This window comes from Hemiscyllium ocellatum, chromosome 28 (genome assembly GCF_020745735.1).
Source record: "Hemiscyllium ocellatum isolate sHemOce1 chromosome 28, sHemOce1.pat.X.cur, whole genome shotgun sequence".
Classification (NCBI taxonomy): Eukaryota; Metazoa; Chordata; class Chondrichthyes; order Orectolobiformes; family Hemiscylliidae; genus Hemiscyllium; species Hemiscyllium ocellatum.
The window spans coordinates 1,330,528-1,353,855 of record NC_083428.1 but is presented as its reverse complement, the minus strand read 5'-3'; the positions used below and the strand labels follow the sequence as shown (position 1 = coordinate 1,353,855).

The following is a 23,328-nucleotide window of genomic DNA, read 5'->3' as shown; positions in this document are numbered from 1 at the left end:
GGTACACTACATCTCCTGGATCTCCCTCGTCCATCTTCAGAGTTACATCCTCAAAAAATTCAAGAAGATTAGTCAAGCATGATTTCCCCTTCATAAATCCATGCTGACTCTGTCCTATCCTGTTACTACTTTTCAGATGTGACGTAATTTCATCCTTTATAATAGAGTCCAGCGTCTTTCCTACCACTGAGGTCAGACTAACTGGTCTATAATTTCCTGCTTTCTCTCTCCCACCTTTCTTGAAAAGTGGTACAACATTAGCCACCCTCCAATTCGCAGGAACTGATCCCAAATCTATTGAACTCTGGAAGATAATCACCATCGCATCCACAATTTCTCGAACCACCTCCTTCAGTACCCTGGGATGTAGACCATCAGGCCCCGCAGGGACTTATCAACCTTCAGACCTAACAGTCTCTCCAACACCAAATCCTGGCAAATATAGATTCCCTTAAGTTCAGGTCCTTCAGCCACTGTTACCTCAGGGAGATTGCTTGTATCTTCCCCAGTGAACACAGATCTGAAGTACCCATTTAATTCTTCTGCCATTTCTTTGCTCCCTGTAATATATTCCCCTGTTTCTGTCTTCAAGGACCCAATTTTAGTCCTAACCATTTTTTTGCCTTGCACATACTTAACAAAGCTTTTACTATCCTCCTTTATATTTTTGGCCAGTTTACCTTTGTACCTCATTTTTCGTCTGCGTATTTCCTTCTTAGTAATCCTCTGTTGCTCTTTAAAAGCTTCCCAGTCCTCTGTTTTCGCACTTATCTTTGCTATGTTTTACTTCTTCTCTTTTACCTTTATATGTTTCTTAACTTCCCTCATCAGCCATGGCCGCCCATGCCTCCTCCTGGGATCTTTCTTCCTTTTAGGAATGAACTGATCCTGCATCTTCTGCATTATACACAGAAATATCCGCCATTGTTCCTCCACGGTCATCCCTGCTAAGGTATTGCACCATTGAACTTTGGCCAGCTCCTCCCTCATAGCTCCATAGTTCCCCTTATTCAACAGAAGTACTGACACTTCCGACTGTACCCTCTCCCTCTCAAATTGCAGATTGAAGCTTATTGTATTATGGTCACTACTTCCCAATGGCTCCTTCACTTCGAGATCCCTGACCAATTCTGGTTCATTGCACAATACCAGATCCAGAATTTTCTCCCTGGTCGGCTCCAGCACCAGCTGCTCTAAGAATCCATCTCTGAGGCACTCCACAAAGTCTCTTTCTTGAGGTCCAATACCATCCTGATTCTCCCAGTCTACCTGCATGTTGAAATCCCCCATAACAACTGTAGTAACATCTTTACCACAGGCCAATTTCAGCTCCTGATTCAACTTACATCCGACATCCAGACTACTGTTTGGGGGCCTGTAGATGACTCCCAAGAGGGACATTTTACCCTTAGTATTTCACAGCTCTATCCACACTGACTCTACATCCCCTGACTCTAGGTAAGGTCCTAGGGGGTGTTGCTGAACAAAGAGACCTTGGAGCGCAGGTTCATAGCTCCATAAAAGTGGAGTTGCAGGTAGATAGGATAATGAAGGCGGTGTTTGGTATGCTTTCCTTTATTGGTCAGAGTATTGAGTACAGGAGTTGGGAGGGTCATGTTATGGTTGTACAGTTAGGCCAGTGATGGAGTATTGCGTGTAATTCTGGTCTCCTTCCTACTGGAAAAATAGAACATAGAAAAGTACAGCACAGAACAGGCCCTTTGGCCCATGATGTTGTGCTGAGGTTTAATCCTAATGTAAAATATAGTAACTTAACCTACACACCCCTCAACATACTGCTATCCATGTGCATGTCCAGCAGTCGCTTAAATGTCCCCAGTAACCCTGATCCCACCACCACCACTGGCAACACATTCCATGCATTCACAACTTTCTGCGTAAAGAACCTACTTCTGATGTCTCCTTTATACCTTCCTCCTAATATCTGCAAACTATTACTCCTCGTACCAGTCGATCCTGCCCTGGGGAGAAGTCTCTGGCTATTGACTCTATCTGTTCCTCTCATGATCAGGTCTCCTCTTCCTCCTTGTCTCCAGGGAGAAAAGTCCGAGCTTATTCAACCTTTCTTCCTAAGGCACACCCTCCAGTCCAGGCAGCATCCTGGTAAACCTTCTTTGAATCCTCTCCAAAGCCTCTGTATCTTTCCTATAGTAGGGCGACCAGAAGTGGACACAATATTCCAAGTGTGATCTCACCAGGGACTTGTAGAGCTGCAGCAAAACCTCACGGCTCTTAAACTCGATCCCCCTGTTAATGGAAGCCAAAACACCATATGCTTTCTTAACAACCCTGTCCACTTGGGTGGCAACTTTGAGGGATCTATGTACTTGCCCACCCAGATCCCTCTGTTCCTCCACACTGCCAAGAATCCTGTCTTTAATCCTATATTCAGCATTTGAGTTTGACCTTCCAAAATGCATCACTTCACATTTATCCAGGTTAAACTCCATCTGCCATTTCTCAGCCCAGCTCTGCACCCTGTCTGTGTAACGCTGCAGCCTGCAGTAGCCCTCTATACTATCAACGGCACCTCCAACCTTAGTGTCATCTGCAAATTTAATAACCCACCCCTCAAACCCCTCATCCAAGTCATTTATAAAAACTACAAAGAGCAGAGGCCCAAGAACAGAGCCCTGTGGGACACCACTCCCCACTGATCTCCAGGCAGAATACTTTCCATCGACAACCACTCTCTGCCTTCTGTCAGCCAGCCAATTCTGAATCCAGATAGCCAAATCTCCCTGTATCCCATATTCCCTGACTTTATGAATGAGCCAACCATGGGGATCCCTATCAAATGCCTTGCTGAAGTCCATATACACCACATCCACTGCTCGACCTTTGTTAACCTGTCTTGTCACCTCCTTGAAGAACTCAATAAGATTTGTGAGGTATGACCTGCCCCTCACAAAGCCATGCTGACTGCCTTTAATCTCACTATGCTTTGCCAAATAGTCATAAATCCTATTCCTCAGAATTCTTTCCAAAACTTTGCTGACCACAGACGTAAGACTGACTGGTCTGTAATTGCCAGGAATTTCTCTATTACCCGTCTTGAAAAGAGGAACAACAATTGCCTCCTTCCAATCCTCCGGTCTGACTCCCATGGAGAGTGAGGAAGCAAAGATCATCGCCAGCGACTTAGCAACCTCCTTTCTCCTACTGCTATTAGGGGGTCTGTAGCAAACCCCCAATGAGGTGGCTGCTCCCTTGCTGTTCCTAACTTCCACCCATACTGACTCAGTCGACAAACCTTCCACAACAATCTTAGTTTCTGTAGCTGTGATGCACTCTCTGATTAGCAATGCTACACCCCTCCTCTTTTTCCACCCTCATTGTTCTTTTTAAACATTCTAAACCCTGGAGCATCGAGCAACCATCCCTGCCCCTGTGAAACTCACGTCTCTGTTATGGCAACAACATCATAGCCCCAAATACCAATCCATGCTCGAAGTTCATCACTGTTATTTCTGACACACCTTGCATTAAAGCAGGCACATTTTAACCTATCCCTTTGTTTCATCGCGTGAGAAACCTTCCCGATAGATTCACTACGCCCTGTTACTGTCCCATATGTAACTACACCCCTCATAGATATGTGGCTCTGATTCCCACCTCCCTGCCAAACTAGTTTAAACTCTCCCGAACCAGACAAACAAATCTCCCTCCAGGACATTTGTGCCCCTCCAGTTCAGGTGCAACCTGTCCTTCATGTACAGGTCCCACCTTCCCCAGAAGGCATCCCAATGATCTAAGTATCTGAAGCCCTCCCTCCTGCACCAGCCTCGCAGCCACGTGTTAAGCTGCACTCGCTGACTATTCCTCACCTCACTGAGTCGTGGCACCAGTAGCAAACCTGAGAATCTTGTAAACCTGATTTGCGACATCCCGGACCCTGGCACCATGGGAGTCCCATTCCTGACCACAAAATCTCCTGTCAATCCATCTAACTATTGAGTCCCCTAACACTAGAGCTTTTCTATTCCCCCCTTCCCTTCTGAGCCCCAGTGCCAGAGACCTGACAACTATGGGGTTCCCCGGTAGGCTGTCCCCACCAGCAGTATCCAAAACGGTATACTTATTGCTGAAGGGAACGGCCACAGGGGATCCCTGCTCTGTCTGTCGGTTCCCTTTCCTCCCCCTGACAGTAACCCAGCTGTCCTTATCCGGTGTCTGGGGAGTGACCACCTCCCTGTACATTCTCTCAATTCCTCCCTCAGCCTCCCGGATAATCCGTAGTTCATCCAGCTCCAGCTCCAGTTCCCTAACTCAGTTTTCAAGGAGCTGGAATTGAGTGCACTTCCCTCAGATCTGGTCGACAGAGGCATGTCGTGTCTCTCACCTGCCACATTCTGCACGACAAACATAAAACTGCTCTAACATCCATATCCCGCTGCACTGAAGCCCACACAGAACTAAACAAGGGAAGAGAAGAAAAGAAAGCAAGTCTTAGCAGGACTTATACACAGATGTTGTGAAACTTGAAAGGGTTCAGAAAAGATTTACAAGGATGTTGCCAGGGTTGGAGGATTTGAACGATAGGGAGAGGCTGAACAGGCTGGGGCTGTTTTCCCTGGAGCATCGAAGGCTGAGGGGTGACCTTATAGAGGTTTACAAAATCATGAGGGACATCGATAGGATAAATAGACAAAGTCTTTTCCCTGGGGTGGTGGAGTCCAGAACTAGAGGGCATAGGTTTAGGGTGAAAGGGAAAAATATAAAAGAGACCTAAGGGGCAACTTTTTCACACAGAGGGTGGTACGTGTGTGGAATGAGCTGCCAGAGGAAGTGGTGGAGGCTGGTACAATTGCAACATTTAAGAGGCATTTGGATGGGTATATGAATAGGAAGGGTTTGGAAGGATTTGGGCCAGGTGCTGGCAGGTGGGACTAGATTGGGTTGGAATATCTGGTCGGTATGGACGGGTTGGACCGAAGGGTCTGTTTCTATGTTGTTCATCTCTATGACTCTATGACTCTATGTTTGAAAACTGACTGCTCCAGGACTAATCTCACCCTCACTTCCTCTGAATGCCCCTTCAATGGCATTACCATCACTGAAACCCCCCTGACCAACATCCTGGGGGTTAACCATTGACAAGAAGCTGAACTGAATTTGCCATATAAATACAGTGGCTGCAGGAGCTGGTCAGAGGCTGGGAATACTGCAGCGAGTAACTCACCTCCTGACTCCCCAAAGCCTGTCCACAATCTGCAAAGCAGGAGTGTGTTGGAATACTCCCCGGATGCCTGGTTGGGAGCAGCTCCAATAACACTCAAGAAGCTCAATACCATCCAGGACAAAGAAGGCGCTAAATTAGCACAACATCCACAAGCATCCACTCCCTCCACCACTGACACACAGTAGCAGCAGTGTGTACAATCTACAAGATGTTCTGCAGAAATTCCCCAAAGATCCTCAGATAGCACCTTCCAAACCCCCAACTGCTTCCATTTGGAAGGACAAAGGCAGGAGATACATGGGAACTCCACCTCCTGCAAGTTCCCCTCCAAACCACTCACCATCCTGACTTGGAAATATACCACCGTTCCTTCAGTGTCACTGGGTCACAGTCCTGGAACCCCCTCCCTTAGGGCATTGTGGGTCTACCCACAGCACACGGACTGCGGTAGTTCAAGAAGGCAGCTCCCCCCCACCTTCTTTGTGTGGATTGGAAAAACAGGCTTCAAGAGAAGAACACTAATGAGATGTGGGGATTGTTCAAGGAGCAGCTACTGCGTGTCCTCGATAGGTATGTACCAGTCAGGCATGGTGTAAAGGGCCTTGTGAGGCAGCCGTGGTTTAGTAAGGAATTGGAGTCCCTTGTGAAAGAGAAGAAGGCGGCATATGTAAAGATGAGGCGTGAAGGTTCAGTAGGGGCGATTGAGAGTTATAAGGTAGCCAGGAAGGAGCTAAAGAGGGAGCTAAGAAAAGCGAGAAGGGGACATGAAAAGTCTTTAGCTGGTAGGATTAGGGAAAACCCAAAGGCTTTCTATAGGTATGTCAAGAATAAAAGGATGACTAGGGTAGGTATCGGTCCAGTCAAGGATAGTAGTGGGAAGTTGTGTGTGGAGGCGGAGGAGATTGGAGAGACATTAAATCAGTACTTTTCATCAGTATTCACTCAGGAACAGGACACTGTTGCTGATGTGAATATGGAATCACAAATAATTAGAATGGATGCCCTGGAAATATGCAGGGAAGAGGTTTTGGGAATATTGGAAAGGATGAATATAGATAAGTCTCCTGGGCCTGATGGCATTTACCCCAGGATCCTATGGGAAGCTAGGGAGGAGATAGCAGAGCCATTGGCCTGGATTTTTATGTCGTCATTGTCAACGGGAATAGTACCAGAGGACTGGAGGATAGCGAATGTGGTCCCATTGTTCAAGAAAGGGAGTAGGGATAGCCCTAGTAACTATAGGCCAGTGAGTCTGACTTCAGTGGTGGGCAAAGTCTTAGAGAGAATGGTAAGGGATAAGATTTATGAACATCTGGGTAGGAATAACGTGATCAGGGATAGCCAGCATGGTTTTGTGAAGGGCAGGTCGTGCCTCACAAACCTTATTGAGTTCTTTGAGAAGGTGACTAAGGAAGTGGATGAGGGTAAAGCAGTAGATGTTGTGTATATGGATTTTAGTAAGGCGTTCGATAAGGTTCCCCATGGTAGGCTAATGCTAAAACTTCAGAGGTATGGCATTGAGGATACATTAGAGGTTTGGATTAGGAATTGGCTGGCTGGAAGGAGACAGAGGGTAGTAGTTGATGGATTATGTTCATCTTGGAGCGCAGTTACTAGTGGTGTACCACAAGGATCTGTTTTGGGACCATTGCTTTTTGTTATCTTTATAAATGGTCTAGAGGAAGGACTTGAAAGCTGGGTAAGCAAGTTTGCGGATGACACGAAAGTCGGTGGAGTTGTGGATAGTGAGGAAGGAAGTGGTAGGTTACAGCGGGATATAGATAAGTTGCAGAGCTGGGCGGAAATGTGGCAAATGGAATTCAATGTAGCTAAGTGCGAAGTCGTTCACTTTGGTAGGAATAACAAGATGATGGATTACTGGGCTAATGGTAGGCTACTTGGTAGTGTAGATGAGCAGAGGGATCTTGGTGTCTATGTACACAGATCTCTGAAAGTTGCCACCCAGGTAAATAGTGCTGTGAGGAAGGCATATGGTGTACTGGGCTTTATTGGCAGAGGAATTGAGTTCCGGAGTCCTGAGGTCATGTTGCAGTTGTATAAGACTCTGGTGAGGCCTCATCTGGAGTATTGTGTGCAGTTTTGGTCGCCATACTATAGGAAGGATGTGGAAGCTTTAGAACGAGTGCAGAGGAGGTTTACCAGGATGTTGCCTGGAATGGTAGGAAGATCGTATGAGGAAAGGCTGAGGCACTTGGGGCTGTTCTCATTGGAGAAGAGAAGGTTTAGGGGAGATCTGATAGAAGTGTATAAGATGATTAGGGGTTTAGATAGGGTAGATACTAAGAACCTTTTACCGCTAATGGAGTCAGGTGTTACTAGGGGACATAGCTTTAAATTAAGGGGTGGTAGGTATAGGACAGATGTTAGGGGTAGATTCTTCACACAGCGGGTTGTGAGTTCATGGAATGCCCTGCCCGTATCAGTGGTGAACTCTCCTTCTTTATGTTCATTTAAGCGGGCATTGGATAGGCATTTGGAAGTTATTGGGCTAGTATAGGTTAGGTAGGACTCGGTCGGCGCAACATCGAGGGCCGAAGGGCCTGTACTGCGCTGTATCCTTCTATGTTCTATGTTCTATGTTCTCAAGGGGGCAACTAGGGATGGGCAATAAATGCTGGGCCCAACCAGAGGTGCCCATATGGCTTGAATCAATAAAGAAAACTGAATATCTCTTGCTATCTGCAAGGGTCAGTCAATGGATTACAATCTGAACAATTAGTTTTGTTTTTGGGAGTCTGTAGATTGGAGTGTGAATCCCAGTGTGGGTTTGAGTTGCTATTGGAACATAGAACATAGAACATTCCAACGCAGTTCAGGCCTTTCAGCCCTCGCTGTTGTACTGACCTGTGGTACCAATCTGAAGCCCATCTATTCTATTCTCTTCCATATGTTTATTCAATGACCATTTCAATGCCCTTAAAGTTGGCGAGTCTACTACTATTGCAGGCAGTGCATTCCATGCCCCTACTACTCTCTGAGTAAAGAAACCTCCTCTGATATCTGTCCTATATCTATCATCCCTCAATTTAAAGCTATATTCTCTTGAGCTAGCCAACACCATCAGAAGAAAAAAGCTCACACTGTCCACGCTATCTAGTCCTCTGATTATCTTATATGTCTCAATTAAGTACCTTTCAACCTTCTTCTCTCTAACGAAAACAGTCACAAGTCCTTGTAAGACCTTCCCTTCATACTGAACAACATCCTGGTAAATCCGAGTAAATCTCTTCTGAACCCTTTCCAAAACTTCCACATCCTTCCTATAATATACACAATACTCCAAGTGCAACCGTATCAGAGTTTTGTACAGCTGCAGCATGACCTCACGGCTCTGAAACTCAATCCCTCTATCAATAAAAGGTAACACACTGTATGCCTTCTTAACAACCCTATCAACCTGGGTGGTAGCTTTCAAGGATCTATGTATATGGACACCAACATCCCCCTGCTCATTGACACTACCAAGAATCTTACCATTAGCTCAGTGCTCTGCATTCCTGTTGCTTCTTCTAGTCACCTCACACTTTTCTGCATTAAACTCCATTTGCCATCTCTCAGCCCAGTTCTTCAGCTTACCTATGTCCCTCTGTAACCTGCAACATCCTTCGGCATGATCCACCACTCCACTGACCTCAGTCTCATCCGCAAATTTACTAATCCATCTTTCTACACCTTCATCCAGGTCATTTATATAAATGACAAACAGCAGTGGTCCCAAAACAGATCCTTGCAGTACACCACTAGTAACTGAACTCCAGGATGAACATTTCCCATCAACCACCACCCTCTGTCTTCTTATAGCTAGTCAATTTCTGATCCAAACCGCTAAATTACCCACAATCCCATGCCTTCCGTACTTTCTGCAATAGCCTACCATGGGGAACAATTTCAAACACTTTACTGAAATCCATATACACCACATCAACCACTTTACTCTCATCCACCTGTCTGGTCACTTTCTCAAAGAATTCAATAAGGTTAGTGAGGCACGACCTATCCTTCACAAAACCGTGTTGACTACCCCTAATCAACTTATTCCTCTCTAGATGATTAAAAATCCTATCTCATAGAATCCTTGCCAACACTTTACCCACAACCGAAGTAAGGCTCACAGGTCTATAATTACCAGGGGTGTCTCTACTCCCCTTCTTGAACAAGAGAACAACATTTGCTATCCTCCAGTCTCCTGGCACTATTCCTGTAGACAATGATGACATAAAGATCAAAGCCAAAGACTCTGCAATCTCCTTCCTAGCTTCCCAGAGAATCCTAGGAAAATCCCATTCTGGAGATTTATCTATTTTCACTCTTTCCAGAATTGCTAACACCTCCTCCTGGTGAACCTCAATCCTGACTCGCCTTGTAGCCTGTACCTCAGCATTCTCCTCGACCAATACAAATGTTCTGGGAAGTCACTCGATTAACAATGTATTTCCAAATCAGGATGGGGAGTGGGTTTGTCAGGATGGGGAGCGGTTTGTCAGGATGGGAAGCGGTTTGTCAGGATGGGGAGTGGTTTGTCAGGATGGGGAGCGGTTTGTCAGGATGGGGAGCGGTTTGTCAGGATGCGGAGTGGTTTGTCAGGATGGGGAGCGGTTTATGGGGAGTGGTTTGGAGGGCAATTTCTAGGGAGTGGTGTTGCCATGGTACAGCAAGTTGTGATCCATACTATCTGAAATTAGGCTCAAAGCAGGAGCTAAAACACTCAAGCTGTGAAAGAGTGAACATAGAAACTTGCTCCATGTTTTCTAAAAACAGATATTAAAAAACAAGTTTTCGAGAAGACAAACTAAAATGGCTTGTAGCCATCAGTAAAAAAGAGTTGGTGTGAGAGGGTGAATTTAACCCTTTATTCCCTAAGACCACCTGAGACTCAGGTTTCCATTGTTTAAACATTTATTAATACCTGCGTGGGAACTGTCCATAGCACAAAAAAGGCATACAACTCAAACCTTCACAAAAAAAAACAAAGGTTTTGGGCTATTTTTAGGGGTAACAACCAACTCGCTATTTTCTGGGACAGGGTCTCTCCAGGATCTGTAGATGTGATATTAATGTCATCAGATATCTTTGTGTGTATCAGGGAAGTGACCACACAGCATGATCCTGCAGTCAGTGACTTTATTCAAAGTTAAAAACCACACACCAGGTTATAATCCAACAGGTTTATTTAGAAGCAAGAGCTTTTGGAGCACCGCTCCTACATCAGGTAGCTGTATGAAGTTTATGTTGGTCCACCCCAGTCCAACACCGGCATCACCAAATCAGGACATTATTCAAAGACACCAAGGGGAAGAATTAAACTTTACAGCTTTAACTTTAAGAATTTTATGACAGACTGCACTGTTCTGAATATTTCCCAGAAACTCACAGCTTTCGCTTCTTCACTGAAATTCTTTGGTCCACTCCTTCCTCTGTCATTCCCTCCTTCCTTCAGTCTCTCTCTCTCTCTTTGTCTCTTTCTTGATGGGTTGTTCTCTCTCTCTAGCCGGCAGGTTGACTCCTGGCTGTAACTCTGCTGGCAAGTGGGATGTCCCCCAAGACCTGCTCATTATACTTTCTTGTCCACCTTCTCAAATTCTCCAAAAACTTGACCAATTAGGGGCGTCGTGTTAATGAACTTTATCAATTTGAAATGCTGTGAATGGCTTTTCGTGGTTTGCTAACAGTGAACCCTTTGAGCTATCTGCTTTGGGGAACTGGGTGTCTGGTTTGGGGTTGAGAGCATTCTTGTGGTCCCTTGTTTTACTGAGCCCTGTCTGTCCCATGTAACTACGGGGGATCTGTCTGTCAGGAAATGTCAAACTGTCCCTCTTCACTTGCTGGTGTGTTCTGGCTCCTCTCTGGTGTTTAATTGTCTGCGCTTGAATCTTGCAAAAGGTAAATACAATGACTGCAGATGCTGGAAACCAGATTCTGGATCAGTGGTGCTGGGAGAGCACAGCAGTTCAGGCAGCATCCAACGAGCAGCGAAATCGACGTTTCGGGCAAAAGCCCTTCATCAGGAATAAAGGCAGAGAGCCTGAAGGGTGGAGAGATAAACAAGAGGAGGGTGGGGCTGGGGAGAAAGTAGCATAGAGTACAATGGGTGAGTGGGGGAGGGGGATGAAGGTGATAGGTCAGGGAGGAGAGGGTGGAGTCGATAGGTGGAAAAGGAGCTAGGCAGGTCGGACAAGTCCGGACAAGTCATGGGGACAGTGCTGAGCTGGAAGTTTAGAACTAGGGTGAGGTGGGGGAAGGGGAAATGAGGAAACTGTTGAAGTCCACATTGATGCCCCGGGGTTGAAGTGTTCTGAGTCGGAAGATGAGGCGTTCTTCCTCCAGGCGTCTGGTGGTGAGGGAGCAGCGGTGAAGGAGGCCCAGGACCTCCATGTCCTCGGCAGAGTGGGAGGGGGAGTTGAAATGTTGGGCCATGGGGCGGTGTGGTTGATTGGTGCAGTGTCTTGGAGATGTCCCCTAAAGCACTCTGCTAGGAGGGGCCCAGTCTCCCCAATGTAGAGGAGACCACATCGGGAGCAACAGATACAATAAATGATATTAGAGGATGTGCAAGTAAACATTTGATGGATGTGGAAGGCTCCTTTAGAGCCTTGGATGGAGGTGAGGGAGGAGGTGTGGGCACAGGTTTTACAGTTCCTGCGGTGGCAGGGGAAAGTGCCAGGATGGGAGGGTGAGTCGTAGGGGGGCGTGGACCTGACCAGGTAGTCACGGAGGGAACGGTCTTTGCGGAAGGCAGAAAGGGATGGGGAGGGAAATATATCCCTGGTGGTGGGGTCCGTTTGGAGGTGGCGGAAATGTCGGCGGATGATGTGGTTTATGCGAAGGTTGGTAGGGTGGAAGGTGAGCACCAGGGACATTCTGTCCTTGTTACGGTTGGAGGGATGGTGTCTGAGGACGGAGGTGCGGGATGTGGACGAGATGCATTGGAGGGCATCTTTAACCACGTGGGAAGGGAAATTGTGGTCTCTAAAGAAGGAGGCCATCTGGTGTGTTCTGTGGTGGAACTGGTACTCCTGGGAGCAGATACGGCAGAGGCGGAGGAATTGGGAATACAGGATGGCATTTTTGCAGGAGGTAGGGTGGGAAGAGGTGTAATCCAGGTAGCTGTGGGAGTCAGTGGGTTTGTAAAAAATGTCAGTGTCAAGTCGGTCGTCATTAATGGAGATGGAGAGGTCCAGGAAGGGGAGGGAGGTGTCAGAGGTGGTCCAGGTAAATTTAAGGTCAGGGTGGAATGTGTTGGTGAAGTTGATGAACTGCTCAACCTCCTCGCGGGAGCACGAGGTGGTGCCGATGCAGTCAAAAACCTATCTCCAAGCAGAATGGTATCTGTGCCTCTGCATTTTTGTGTCTATGTCTCTGTGTGTCTGTGTCTCTGTGTGTCTGTGTCTCTGTGTTTCTGAGCCTTGGCTGAGATATTCCCAGCATACCTTGCTGTTTGGCCAATTTCTCTGCCTGTTTATTTCAGTTGCTGTGTTTGCATTTCCAGCATTAATTTTTCATTATTTTTATTTTTACTTGAGTATGGTGGGCTGCTGTATCATTCTGCAGACAATAATGTCTCGTCAAAAGGTTGCACACGTGCTTAACCCTATCTCTACCTGACAGTGCTCACACAGTCTACTTTGCAGGCTGGGATACATGACTATATTATCCAATCATATTCAAGCCAGTAAAGGTGATTGCATGAACCAAATATATACTCACAGCTTTGAGCTAGAGAATAGTTTCTAATGAGAGGTAGGTACTTGTGATTAGCAGAAACTGACACAGTCTACTTTCCCCTTCAGTCCTTCTGGCAGCAAATCTGAAGCTGATGTTGCTGCTCCTCTCTTGGTCCTAATCAAACACTCAATCTACAGTGTGAGTCCAACCCAGTTTAATAATTGCACTGACAAGATTTTATTAACTGGCACGTGTGGGACCAAGGGTATGCTGGTTGATCAAGAGATCCACGTTATCAATGGAAAAACTAAGCAATAGAAAACACTAAGTAACAAACTTAAAAATCACACAACACCAGGTTATAGTCCAACTGGTTTATTTGGAAGCACTAGCTTTCAGAGCGCTGCTCCTTCATCAGGAGGTTGTAACATCATGGAGATTGCGATAATACTGTAAACGTAGTGTTTTGTCAGGTCTGTACAATTTGCCGGTTAATCATACGGTGCTGGTTACAACAAATTCGTTGTACTTTTCTTTTAATTTAGCAGCTTGACTTTCAAAGAGCACAGAATCTTTGGAGAGACGATGATTGGAGGTCTTTGTGGGAATATGAACAGTTTTCTGGTGAAACGTCAAGTACAACCCTGCCAGGTATAGAACACCTGAAATATTATTAATTCATTGAGGGTATAGCAATCATCTTGGAATAAATAAACTGAAATACATACTCAAACCAAAGCCAGTTTGGAAGGATTCCATCGTTATCCTTTCCAGGTTTGTTCCGGAGATACTGACTCTCTGGTACCTGTCTCCTTGTGGAGTAGTGCCTGGTCGAGTGTAAATACAGATTGATTGGTGATGGGGTAATGGCCCCCGTGGAGTTAGTTCAAGTTCTTTTTTGAAAATATTGAGATTATATTGTGTTATTGGATAACTCAACAAATCAAGAAGATAAGTTAGAAAATTAGATCAAATGATAGTTTATTTTATCACCATGAAGTATTAAAACTCACTCTGATGGGTTACATACAGCTCCACACTTTTGTAAGAAACAATCACCACGACATAGAGATTACATTGTTGATGTTATTCCAGTTTTCACAGGTATTTCTATCAAGGCCAGCATTGTCTCTCTGATAGGGCATCTTTGGCAGAATTGGAGAGGGTGGGAGTAGGAACGGACTTATTTCATTCTTCATCAGAATTGAGACCTCCACCTGCCCCATCCCTGATTGGAGTAATTTCTGAAACAAGACACTTAGTAGGAGGAACAGCATCAACATCATCAGTGTCACGACCAGCTAGTTCTGGCTGGGAAAGGCTGCCTGGATGGTTTCTCAGGGTGATTGCACCATCCTTCTCTGCCACCTCCTATCTTTCTGGACAAGCCAGTTCAGTAGGCCAGGTTCAGGAGAGAGGGTCAGACTGTGATCTGTGACCAGCCTGTGATTCTGGAACAAGGTATGAGAAAAGTATACTGCCTTTATAATGGGGGGATGGGGAGGGGGAGGGGGAGACAGACATTGTCGCAACATTGCCTGGATGAGGAGTGGAAAGGACAGAGAGGGGCCTGAATTTTCACCAAGGTGATGGCATTTCCATTTTCAGACGTCCCCACCCCCCAGACCCCTGCTCACGCCCGGTTGGGGAGGGGTTAGGTGGGTGAGGTTGGGTTGTACATTCTGTATTGGGGTAGGGGAAGCTTCACAGCTTTGGTCAAACTCAATGTTTTCCCCCCAATAATACCCCAAACTGTGAGGTTTGCCTGTCGCAGGGAAGAGAGCTGAACTTCCTCGTAACTCCAACGTTACCCTTTAGGAAGAGGTTGGTCCATTTTGGGATTGGTAAAGGTAGGCAAGAATGTGCTTAAAATGCGAATAAATTCATCACAGCTGCTCGATTGTAAAGTTTCATTCAAATATATAATTTAGGATGTTTTGTTAATTGTAATTAACATTCTCAAGATCTTACAGCAGCTAAATACAAAACTAAACCAGATTAACTTTGAATATACTGAGAAAGATCACTGAACCATTAAAACTGAATAACAATCTGGAGCTAGTACTGAGTGCAGAAGAAGTTAAAAAATCACACAACACCAGGTTATAGTCCAACAAGTTCATTTGGAAGCACTAGCTTTTGGAGCGTCGCTCCTTCATCAGGGAACTAATGAGACAGGATCATAGGACACGGAATCATAGGACACGGGATCATAGGACACGGGATCATAGGACACAGAATCATAGGACACGGGATCATAGGACACGGGATCATAGGACACGGGATCATAGGAGCACCTCCTCAGTTTAGAAGTGAACTGTGTCTGTAATGAGAGGAATCAGGGGGCCCTCTTGTGGTGAAATGGTCATGTCCCTGAGCCGAGAGTTATTGAATCAGACTGATTCAGCGCAGAAACACACCCTCCGGTCCAACCGGTCCAACCTGACCATAGTCCCAAACTGAACCACTCCCACCTGCCTACATTTAGCACATAGCCCTCTAAATATTGCTTATTCGTGTACTTCGCTAAATGTCTTTTAAACATTGTAACTGTACACTCTCCACTACATCTTCTGGAAGTTCATTCCACACAGACACCACTCCATGTAAAAATGTTGCCCCTCATATCCTAGTTAAATCTTTCACCTCATGCCTTTAAAAAATGTCTCCAAGTCTTGAAACCCCCAACTCCAAGGGAAAGACACCTACCATTCACTGTATTTATATCCCTCGCTATTTTATACCTCGAAAAAGTTCCAGCCTATCCAGCCTCTCCTTATACTCAAACCAGGTTCCACTCCCACCTGCTCCTGAAGCCTGTAATAATGTCTCTGAACAGATTGATTAGAAAAATAGGTTAAAATTAAAAAAAGTGAAGAATCAATTTGTTGCTGAAGAATGAGATCCCAAATTAAGAAGCACCTCAATTTTAAAAAGACTACTAAGAATCTCCTCAAAACCCAGTAGCACCACCATGACCAAGAATCCTTTCTGTTAGTGAGAACAGTGCAATTCAGGCAGATTATTGTCTATAGATTAAATCCTTTCAGACAATATCTGAGATTATCCTTTCCGTTATATGAGAAGAGTAGATTGATTAGGGAATTGGTTTAGCTCAGTTGGCTGGGTTGTTGGTTGATACAGCAGTGTGATGCCAACAACGTGGGTTCAGTTCCCATCACCGGTTTGAGGTTACCACAGAGGACCCTCCTTCTCAACCCCTTCCCTTGCCTGAGGTCTGGGGGCCCTCAGGTTAAATCAGTTACTTCCAGTTGCTCCCCTGGTAAACCAACGGAGACACAATAGCTTGATTAGTTTGAGGATCAATTCAGGATTATGGGGAGAGAGTGGGGCAATGAGATTAGTTAGAGGGTTGACTTCGGGTAATTGGAGACAGTGGGGCAATGGGATTAGTTTGGGGATTGACTCTGGGTATTGGGAGAGAGTGGGTCAGTGGGATTAGTTTGGGGATCAGTTCAGGACTATGGGGAGAGAGCAGGCAATGAGATTAGTTAAGGGATTGACTCCGGGCTATGGGAGAGAGTGGAGCAGTGGGATTAGTTTGGGGATTAATTCAGGGCTTTGGGGAGAGAGAGGGGCAGAGGGATTAGTTTGGGGATTGATGCAGTGCTATGGAAAGGGACGGGCAGTGAGATTAGTTTGGGGATTAATCCAGGACAAAGGGACAGTGGGATGTGTTTGGGATTGATGCAGGACTATAGGGACAGTGGGATGTGTTTGGAATTGATACAGGGCTATAAGGCAGAGTTGGACTGTAGTACCTGGTCATGTCAACATCCTTCTGTTAACAATTATCTGTTGTTTTAGAAAACTGATTTTCTGCCTGCTGATGTTTTCCCACCTCCTCTGGCAGCGTTTCCAGGCACTTACCTCCCTCTGTGTAAAAAACCTGCCTCTCACATCAGTACGCCGAGATCCCTCTGTACGTTGATGCTACTATGGGACCTGCCTTTAACTGTATACTTCCCTCCTGCATTAGATCTCCCAAAATGCATCACTTCACATTTCTCTGGATTAAACTCCATCTGCCATTTCTCTGCCCAGGTCTCCGACCTTTCCATATCGTGTTGTGTCCTCTGGCAATCCTCCTCATTATCTGCAGCACCACTGCCACCCCGCCACCCCCCCCACCACCCCACACCCCCCACCCCCCACTGTTTCTGTCATTCTCAAACTTGCTAATCAGGCCATTTACATTCTTCTCCAAGCCATGTATATCTATTACAAAAGCTTGGGCTCCCAGCACTGGTCCCTGTGGAACTGGGCACTCAAGCCACTGTCTGCATCAGGGATCTGTAACCCTGTGGCCCTAACTCTGCCCCCTGTCATTCTGACAGGATTGGTGACCGATTTGTGTTGAACAGGAATGGTTTGGTGGCTCTATAAGAGGTTACTCCATGCCAGATGGAAAAACAGCATGATTTCGACAATTTCCAGGTTATTCTTTTTCATTCGAATATCCCCCCTTTCCCACCCCCACCCCATTTAACTCATTAACGTGTTCACTGGAATCAGAAAAAATCCTGTTTCAGTTGAAGATAACTGAGAGAATTTAAAGGGAAGTTTGGTTCTGTTACCTGATGTGTGCTGAGTCTGTGCAAGGATTGGAAATGAGAAAAAAAACTGTCCTATAACAGACAACAGAAAACACAGCTCAATAAACAGAAAGGGCTGGAGAAACTCAGCAAGTCCAGAAGTATGTGTGGAGAGAGAAACAGTGTCCAATATGACTGTTTGATGGTGTCAGACCTGTCATCTCTGTGTTCCTTTCAGAGTGCCACCAATCTCCCTCTGTGAATGCATGGATCTGGGCTGAGGGACCAGAGAGAGGTAAATGTTGTTTCATTGTGAATTCAGTGCCAGGTACATCACTGACTGAGAGCTTCAACCTGAAAAATTCGTCTTGTTTTCACCACAGAGACTGCCTGAATGCTGAATGATTTCAGGTTTTCTGCTTGTTTTAAATATGAACACACACCTAAAAGTGTAAGCGCCAGGGTGCTGATAATGATGGCAACACCATTGAATGTCAAGGGGGCGACATTTAGATTCTCTCTTGTTGGAGATGGTCATTGTCTGGTATTTGTGGAGCAGTTGCTGATATCAGTCTTCATCTCACACTATTGGCTTATTTTTCTTTCTCTCTGTTGTATGTTTCTATAACCTCGATGAAATATATTAATACAGTACACCTCAACCCTTCCCTGTCACAATCTTTGCACCCTCTGGGTAAAAAGGTTTCTCCTGAATTTTCTGTTGGATTTATGAGCAGCACTTTAACACTGATGACTTTAATTGTGAACTCCTCCACCAGACACAACATGATCCCTTTGTCCAGCCTATCACAATGCTGAAATAACCCCACAGAGGCCAGTATTCTGTCACCAAGTCACTCTTTATCTGCACATGCACAGCACTTGACACTTGTCCAGATCCCTCAGAACCAGCTCTCAGGGTGAATCCTCAACTCTCCTGTTTATATCCGCCAGCTCAGGCTCCCTGATGGAACCTGATGAACAGCCCCCATCAGGGAAATGCATATTCAATTGGCTGACCTAACTACAATTACATCAGATAGCACTGTGAGCCTATTTTGTATTCTATTTTGTACCTTTCCCTAATGTCTCTGTGTCTTTCTAACTGGGCCCAGTACTGTCCATGGGGTTTCACATGTGGCTGAGTTCAGTTTCTGGTGAATGGTGACCTCTAGCATGTCAAGATGTTATCAAACTAAATTTCTATAAACGTTAATTTCTCTGCTTATGAATTATACCCCTCTGGAAATGAACCCAATTTCTTTCCTTTTTGTCCTGGTCTCACTAACCTGTGTCACTCCTGCCCACCCATTGAGGCATAGTTGAAGGATTTGTTTTCCTCCCAATGCTCCACCATCTCACATGCCCGTTAACAGGTTCCTTTGCAAATAACTTGCTGCAAGGTGATGAGAATAATCCTGGCTTTAGTGATGGAACTATGAGACATCTCTCTTACTGGGATGAGACTGAACTTGTCATTGAAGCAATTCATGTTCCAGTATGTCTCTTATCTCTCTGAAAGTTCACAAACAGACAGATCAGTGCAGGGCTGCCTGAGCGATGATGGGGTGGTGAAGCAATGAGGATTTGGCAGCTGTTCTTAATTCTGTCTATTTCTATAAATTTGGTAGCTTTACCAAAAAGGATGAGTGGAGTGTTGGTGTGGGATCAATCAACCAACTCATCCTCAGGGCAATGTGATCACGTTGTACTGGAGATCATGCAGAGGAAATGTATTGCCTGGGCTAGAGAGTTTCAGTTCTGAAGGTAGATCGGACAGACTGGGGCTTGTTTGTCTTGGAGCAGAAGAGATAGGGAGGGGACAGGATTGAATTGTATAAAACTATGAAAGGCATGGATAGGGTAGACAAGAAGGAGCTTTCGCCTTGGAGATTTACAGAAGGAAGCAGGACGTTTACAGCAGAGGCGAGGAAAGTCTTTGTCACCCAGAGGAAGGTGAGAATGTGGAGCTCGCTGCCAGTGAGGCTGGGAGAAGTAGATACACTCATCACATTGAAGGAGGATTTCAATGTGCACCTTATGGTTCAGAGAGGCCAGTGTTGGACTGGGGTGGACACAGTTAAAAATCGCACAACACCAGGTTATAGTCCAACAGGTTTATTTGGAAGCAGTAGCTTTCGGAGCACTGCTCTTTCAGGTGATTGTGGAGGACACAATTGTAAGACACAGAATTTATAGCAAAAGTTTACAGTGTGATGTAACTGAAATTATACATTGAAAAATACCTTGATTGTTTGTAGAGTCTCTCATCTGTTAGAATGACCATGATAGTTTCACTTCTTTCATGTGTAAATCACAAAACGTTTTTTAAAGTTATATTCTCAGGTTAACTGTAACAATTGGTGTTAGCTAGACAGTATGTTGAAGGTGTTAGCCCCCTGTGTTCCCTGTCTGTGCCATAATGCTTAGACTGATTCTAATCTAAAAAGTGAGATAACAAGGTCTTGCATGGATTCATGTAGTTTTTGAGCAAAGTACAATATAACTCTGCAAGTACAAATTCACCCCACAAACAGGTGTGTGTGTGTGTGTGTCTGTCTGTCTGTCTCGGTTGGTGTGAGAGAGAGTGTATATGTGTGTGTATGTGAGTGTAGAGTGCCTTAAGTCTGTGAGGGGGTGCATGTGTGTGTGTGTCTGTAAGGGTGTGTTTGAGTGTCTGTGTGCATGTCTGTGTATATGTGTGTCCGTGTGTATAGGAATGTGTGTGTGTGTAGGAATATCTGTGTGTGTGTGTGTGTGTGTGTGTGTGTGTGTGTAGTGCAATGGTGATCACCTGTAATGTGACATGAACCCAAGGTCCCGGTTGAGGCCCTCCCTATGGGTACCGAACTTAGCTATCAGCCTCTGCTCGGCCACTTTCCTCTGCTGCCTGTCCTGAGGACCACCCTGGAGGACAGTCACCCGAAGGTCCGAGGTCGAATGTCCTGGACCACTGAAGTGTTCCCTGCCATGAACATGGTGGACACCTCCCACCTTGTACATGGCAGGTACTCATGTGACTCAGCCAACAATGTCTATCTCATACGGATGAATGGACACCACACAACAAGCAACAGACAGGAGGGTTCCCTCCCAGTTGGGGAACACTTCAGTGGTCCAGGACATTCGACCTCGGACCTTCGGGTGACCATCCTCCAAGGTGGACTTCGGGACAGGCAGCAGCGAAAAGTGGATGAGCAGAGGCTGATAGTTAAATTCAGCACCGATAGGGAGGGCCTCAACTGGGACATTGGGTTCATGTCACATTACAGGTGACCACCATTGCACTACACACACACACACACACACAGACACTCCTATACACACACATATACACGGACACACATATGCACAGACATATACACACTCACACACCCACACACACGTGCATCCTCTCAGAGATTTAGATCACTCTACACTCATGCACACACATATTCACTCTCTCTCACAGACACTCACAACCCTCCACCCCAGACACACACACACTCTCTCTCATACTCACAATCTCCCAACCCCAGATACACACACACACACACACACACAAATACGTTTGTGCGGTGAATTTGTACTTGCAGAGTTACATTGTACTTTGCTCAAAAACTGCATGGATCCATGCAAGACCTTGTTATCTCACTTTTTAGATTAGAATCAGTCTAAACATTATGGCACAGACAGGGATACTACTTACTGTCAACATCTTATTTAGCTAACACCAATTGTTACAGTTAACCTGAGAATGTAACTTTTTTAAGAAAAAATGTTTTGTGATTTACACATAAAAGAAGTGAAACTATCATGGTATTCAAACAGTTGAGAGACTTAACAGACAATCACGGTATTTTTCAATGCATAATTTCAGTTACATCACACTGTAAACTTTTGTTATAAATTCTGTGCCTTACAATTCTCTCCTCCACAAACACCTGATGAAGGAGCAGCGCTCCGAAAGCTAGTGCTTCCAAATAAACCTGTTGGACTATAACCTGGTGTTGTGTGATTTTTAACAATGTGCACTGACATTGCCAAGGGAGATGAGAATCTTGGCCAAGTGCTGGGACTGGGATTTCAGTCACTATGTGAGATTTCAGTCACATTGTGGCTGGTTTTGACCGACTGCAGACCGGAGGGGCCAAAGGTTTATCGATTTGATTTTATTATTGTCCTGGCAGTGAGAAGTATTGCTTTGTGTGATAACCAGACAAATCATACCCTCCATGAGTACATCAGGGTAATAGCAGAGAATGCAGAATATAGTGTCACAGCTACAGGGACGGTTCCGGGAAAGACCAATCCTTATATATGAGCGGTCTGTTCGTAAGTCTGATAATAGCGGAGAACTGTTCTTGATTCTGTTAGTGTGTGTTTTCTAAATTTTATATCTTTTGTCTGAAGGAAGAGGCTGTAAGAGAGTATAACCAGGGTGGGAGGGATAGGTGATGATGTTGGCTGCTTCCCCAAGGCAGTGGGAAGGGTAGACGGAGTTATTGGATGGGAGGCTGGTTTGTGTGATAGACTGGGCTGTGTTCACAACTCTTTGTAATTTCTTGTGGTCTTGGGCAGAGCAGTTGTGCTGTGATATGTCCTGCCTGGGTGTTATTGATGCTGTATCTTGCCTGGCCATCTTCAGAAACATTTACATGAACTCCAAGATCCCTCTGCTGCTATACTCCCTAACTTGGAATATATTTATAGTTAAATTTATGAAGAACAGTATAGCAGAGAAACAGGCCCTTCAACCCACCAAGACTGTACTGACCATGATGTCATCCTAAACTAATCCAATCTGCCTGCACATGCTCTATTTCTCGCTATTCTCTGCCTGTTTGTGTGTCTGCCTGAACGCCTCAACCTTTGCTGTCACATTTGATAGATTTTGGAAACTTTCCTGAGAAATGCATAAGTTAAACAGATAACGTTGATGAGAATGTTGATGAGAATTTGCAGACTTCCAGCAGATTCTCATCAGAACTTTGAGTCATTTGTAACATTCTTTCAGGAGACATGGTCATCACTGGCTGGGCCCAACAGTTATCACCCCGTCCTTAGTTGCCCCTTGAGAAGGTGGAGATGAGCTGCCTTCCGGAACCGTGTGCTGTGGGTAGACCCAGAATGCCCTTGGAGGGGGTATTCCAGGATGCTGACCCAGTGACAGTGAAGGCAATGCATTTCGAGGTCAGTATTTTTTGGTGCTGACTGAGTTATCACCTGTACTCGGCTGGGTTTGTGGACATTGGAAAAGACACAATTCTGCAACAATACAACCAGCACACTTTCCAATCTCTTTATTCAAATGTTTGCTGTGTTTTTCTGCGTGTTCTCTGTGCTCCCCCTCCTGGCCTGGGCAGCAAGTGTTTCTGTAAGTGACGAGGGAGAGATTCCTTCAGGGTCCATCTGTCTCCAGTTAAAAGGTGTCGCTGAGTGAGGGGTAAGCTGTGATCTACACACACTCGGGACAGCTGGAGTCTGGGACATACTGACTGACAGGCTGTGGGGATGGGCTCCAAAGTGTGAGAGCCACCTGGGACTCCAGGATGTGAAATTCCCTTCCCACACCCTCCTCCCCCACACTCCACTCTTGCTTTTCCCCCTTGTCCACACCCCCACCCCCTTCCATTGCTTCCCTCCTTGGCCAGGCATTTCTGTCAGACTTGATTTGAGGAGATGCTGAAGATGGAGAGACTCCAGGAGAACTGGGAGTGGTATTGGGAATGAAGCGGGATAGAATGAAGGTGCAATGTTGAGGGGCTGAAGGGCTGTGTGGGGTGATTAGCTACGGTGCAGATATGTTTGAGACCATGGAAGGAGGGAAAGGATGTGGAAAGGAGATGGATACACTGTGTGTGTACCTTCCATATCGGGTTTGAATTGGCATCTGGGACCAAGCAA

The 23,328-nt window shown here is 45.6% G+C and overlaps 1 long non-coding RNA gene across 1 annotated transcript; it reads left to right on the top strand.

Annotated features, from left to right (window-relative positions):
• Window positions 1-14,296: 14,296 nt before the first annotated feature.
• On the top strand, window positions 14,297-22,496 carry LOC132829165 (uncharacterized). The gene is made up of 3 exons (XR_009646219.1): window positions 14,297-14,347; window positions 17,681-17,737; window positions 22,439-22,496. It is a non-coding gene; the product is annotated as an uncharacterized LOC132829165 (long non-coding RNA).
• The last annotated feature ends 832 nt before the right edge of the window (window positions 22,497-23,328 follow it).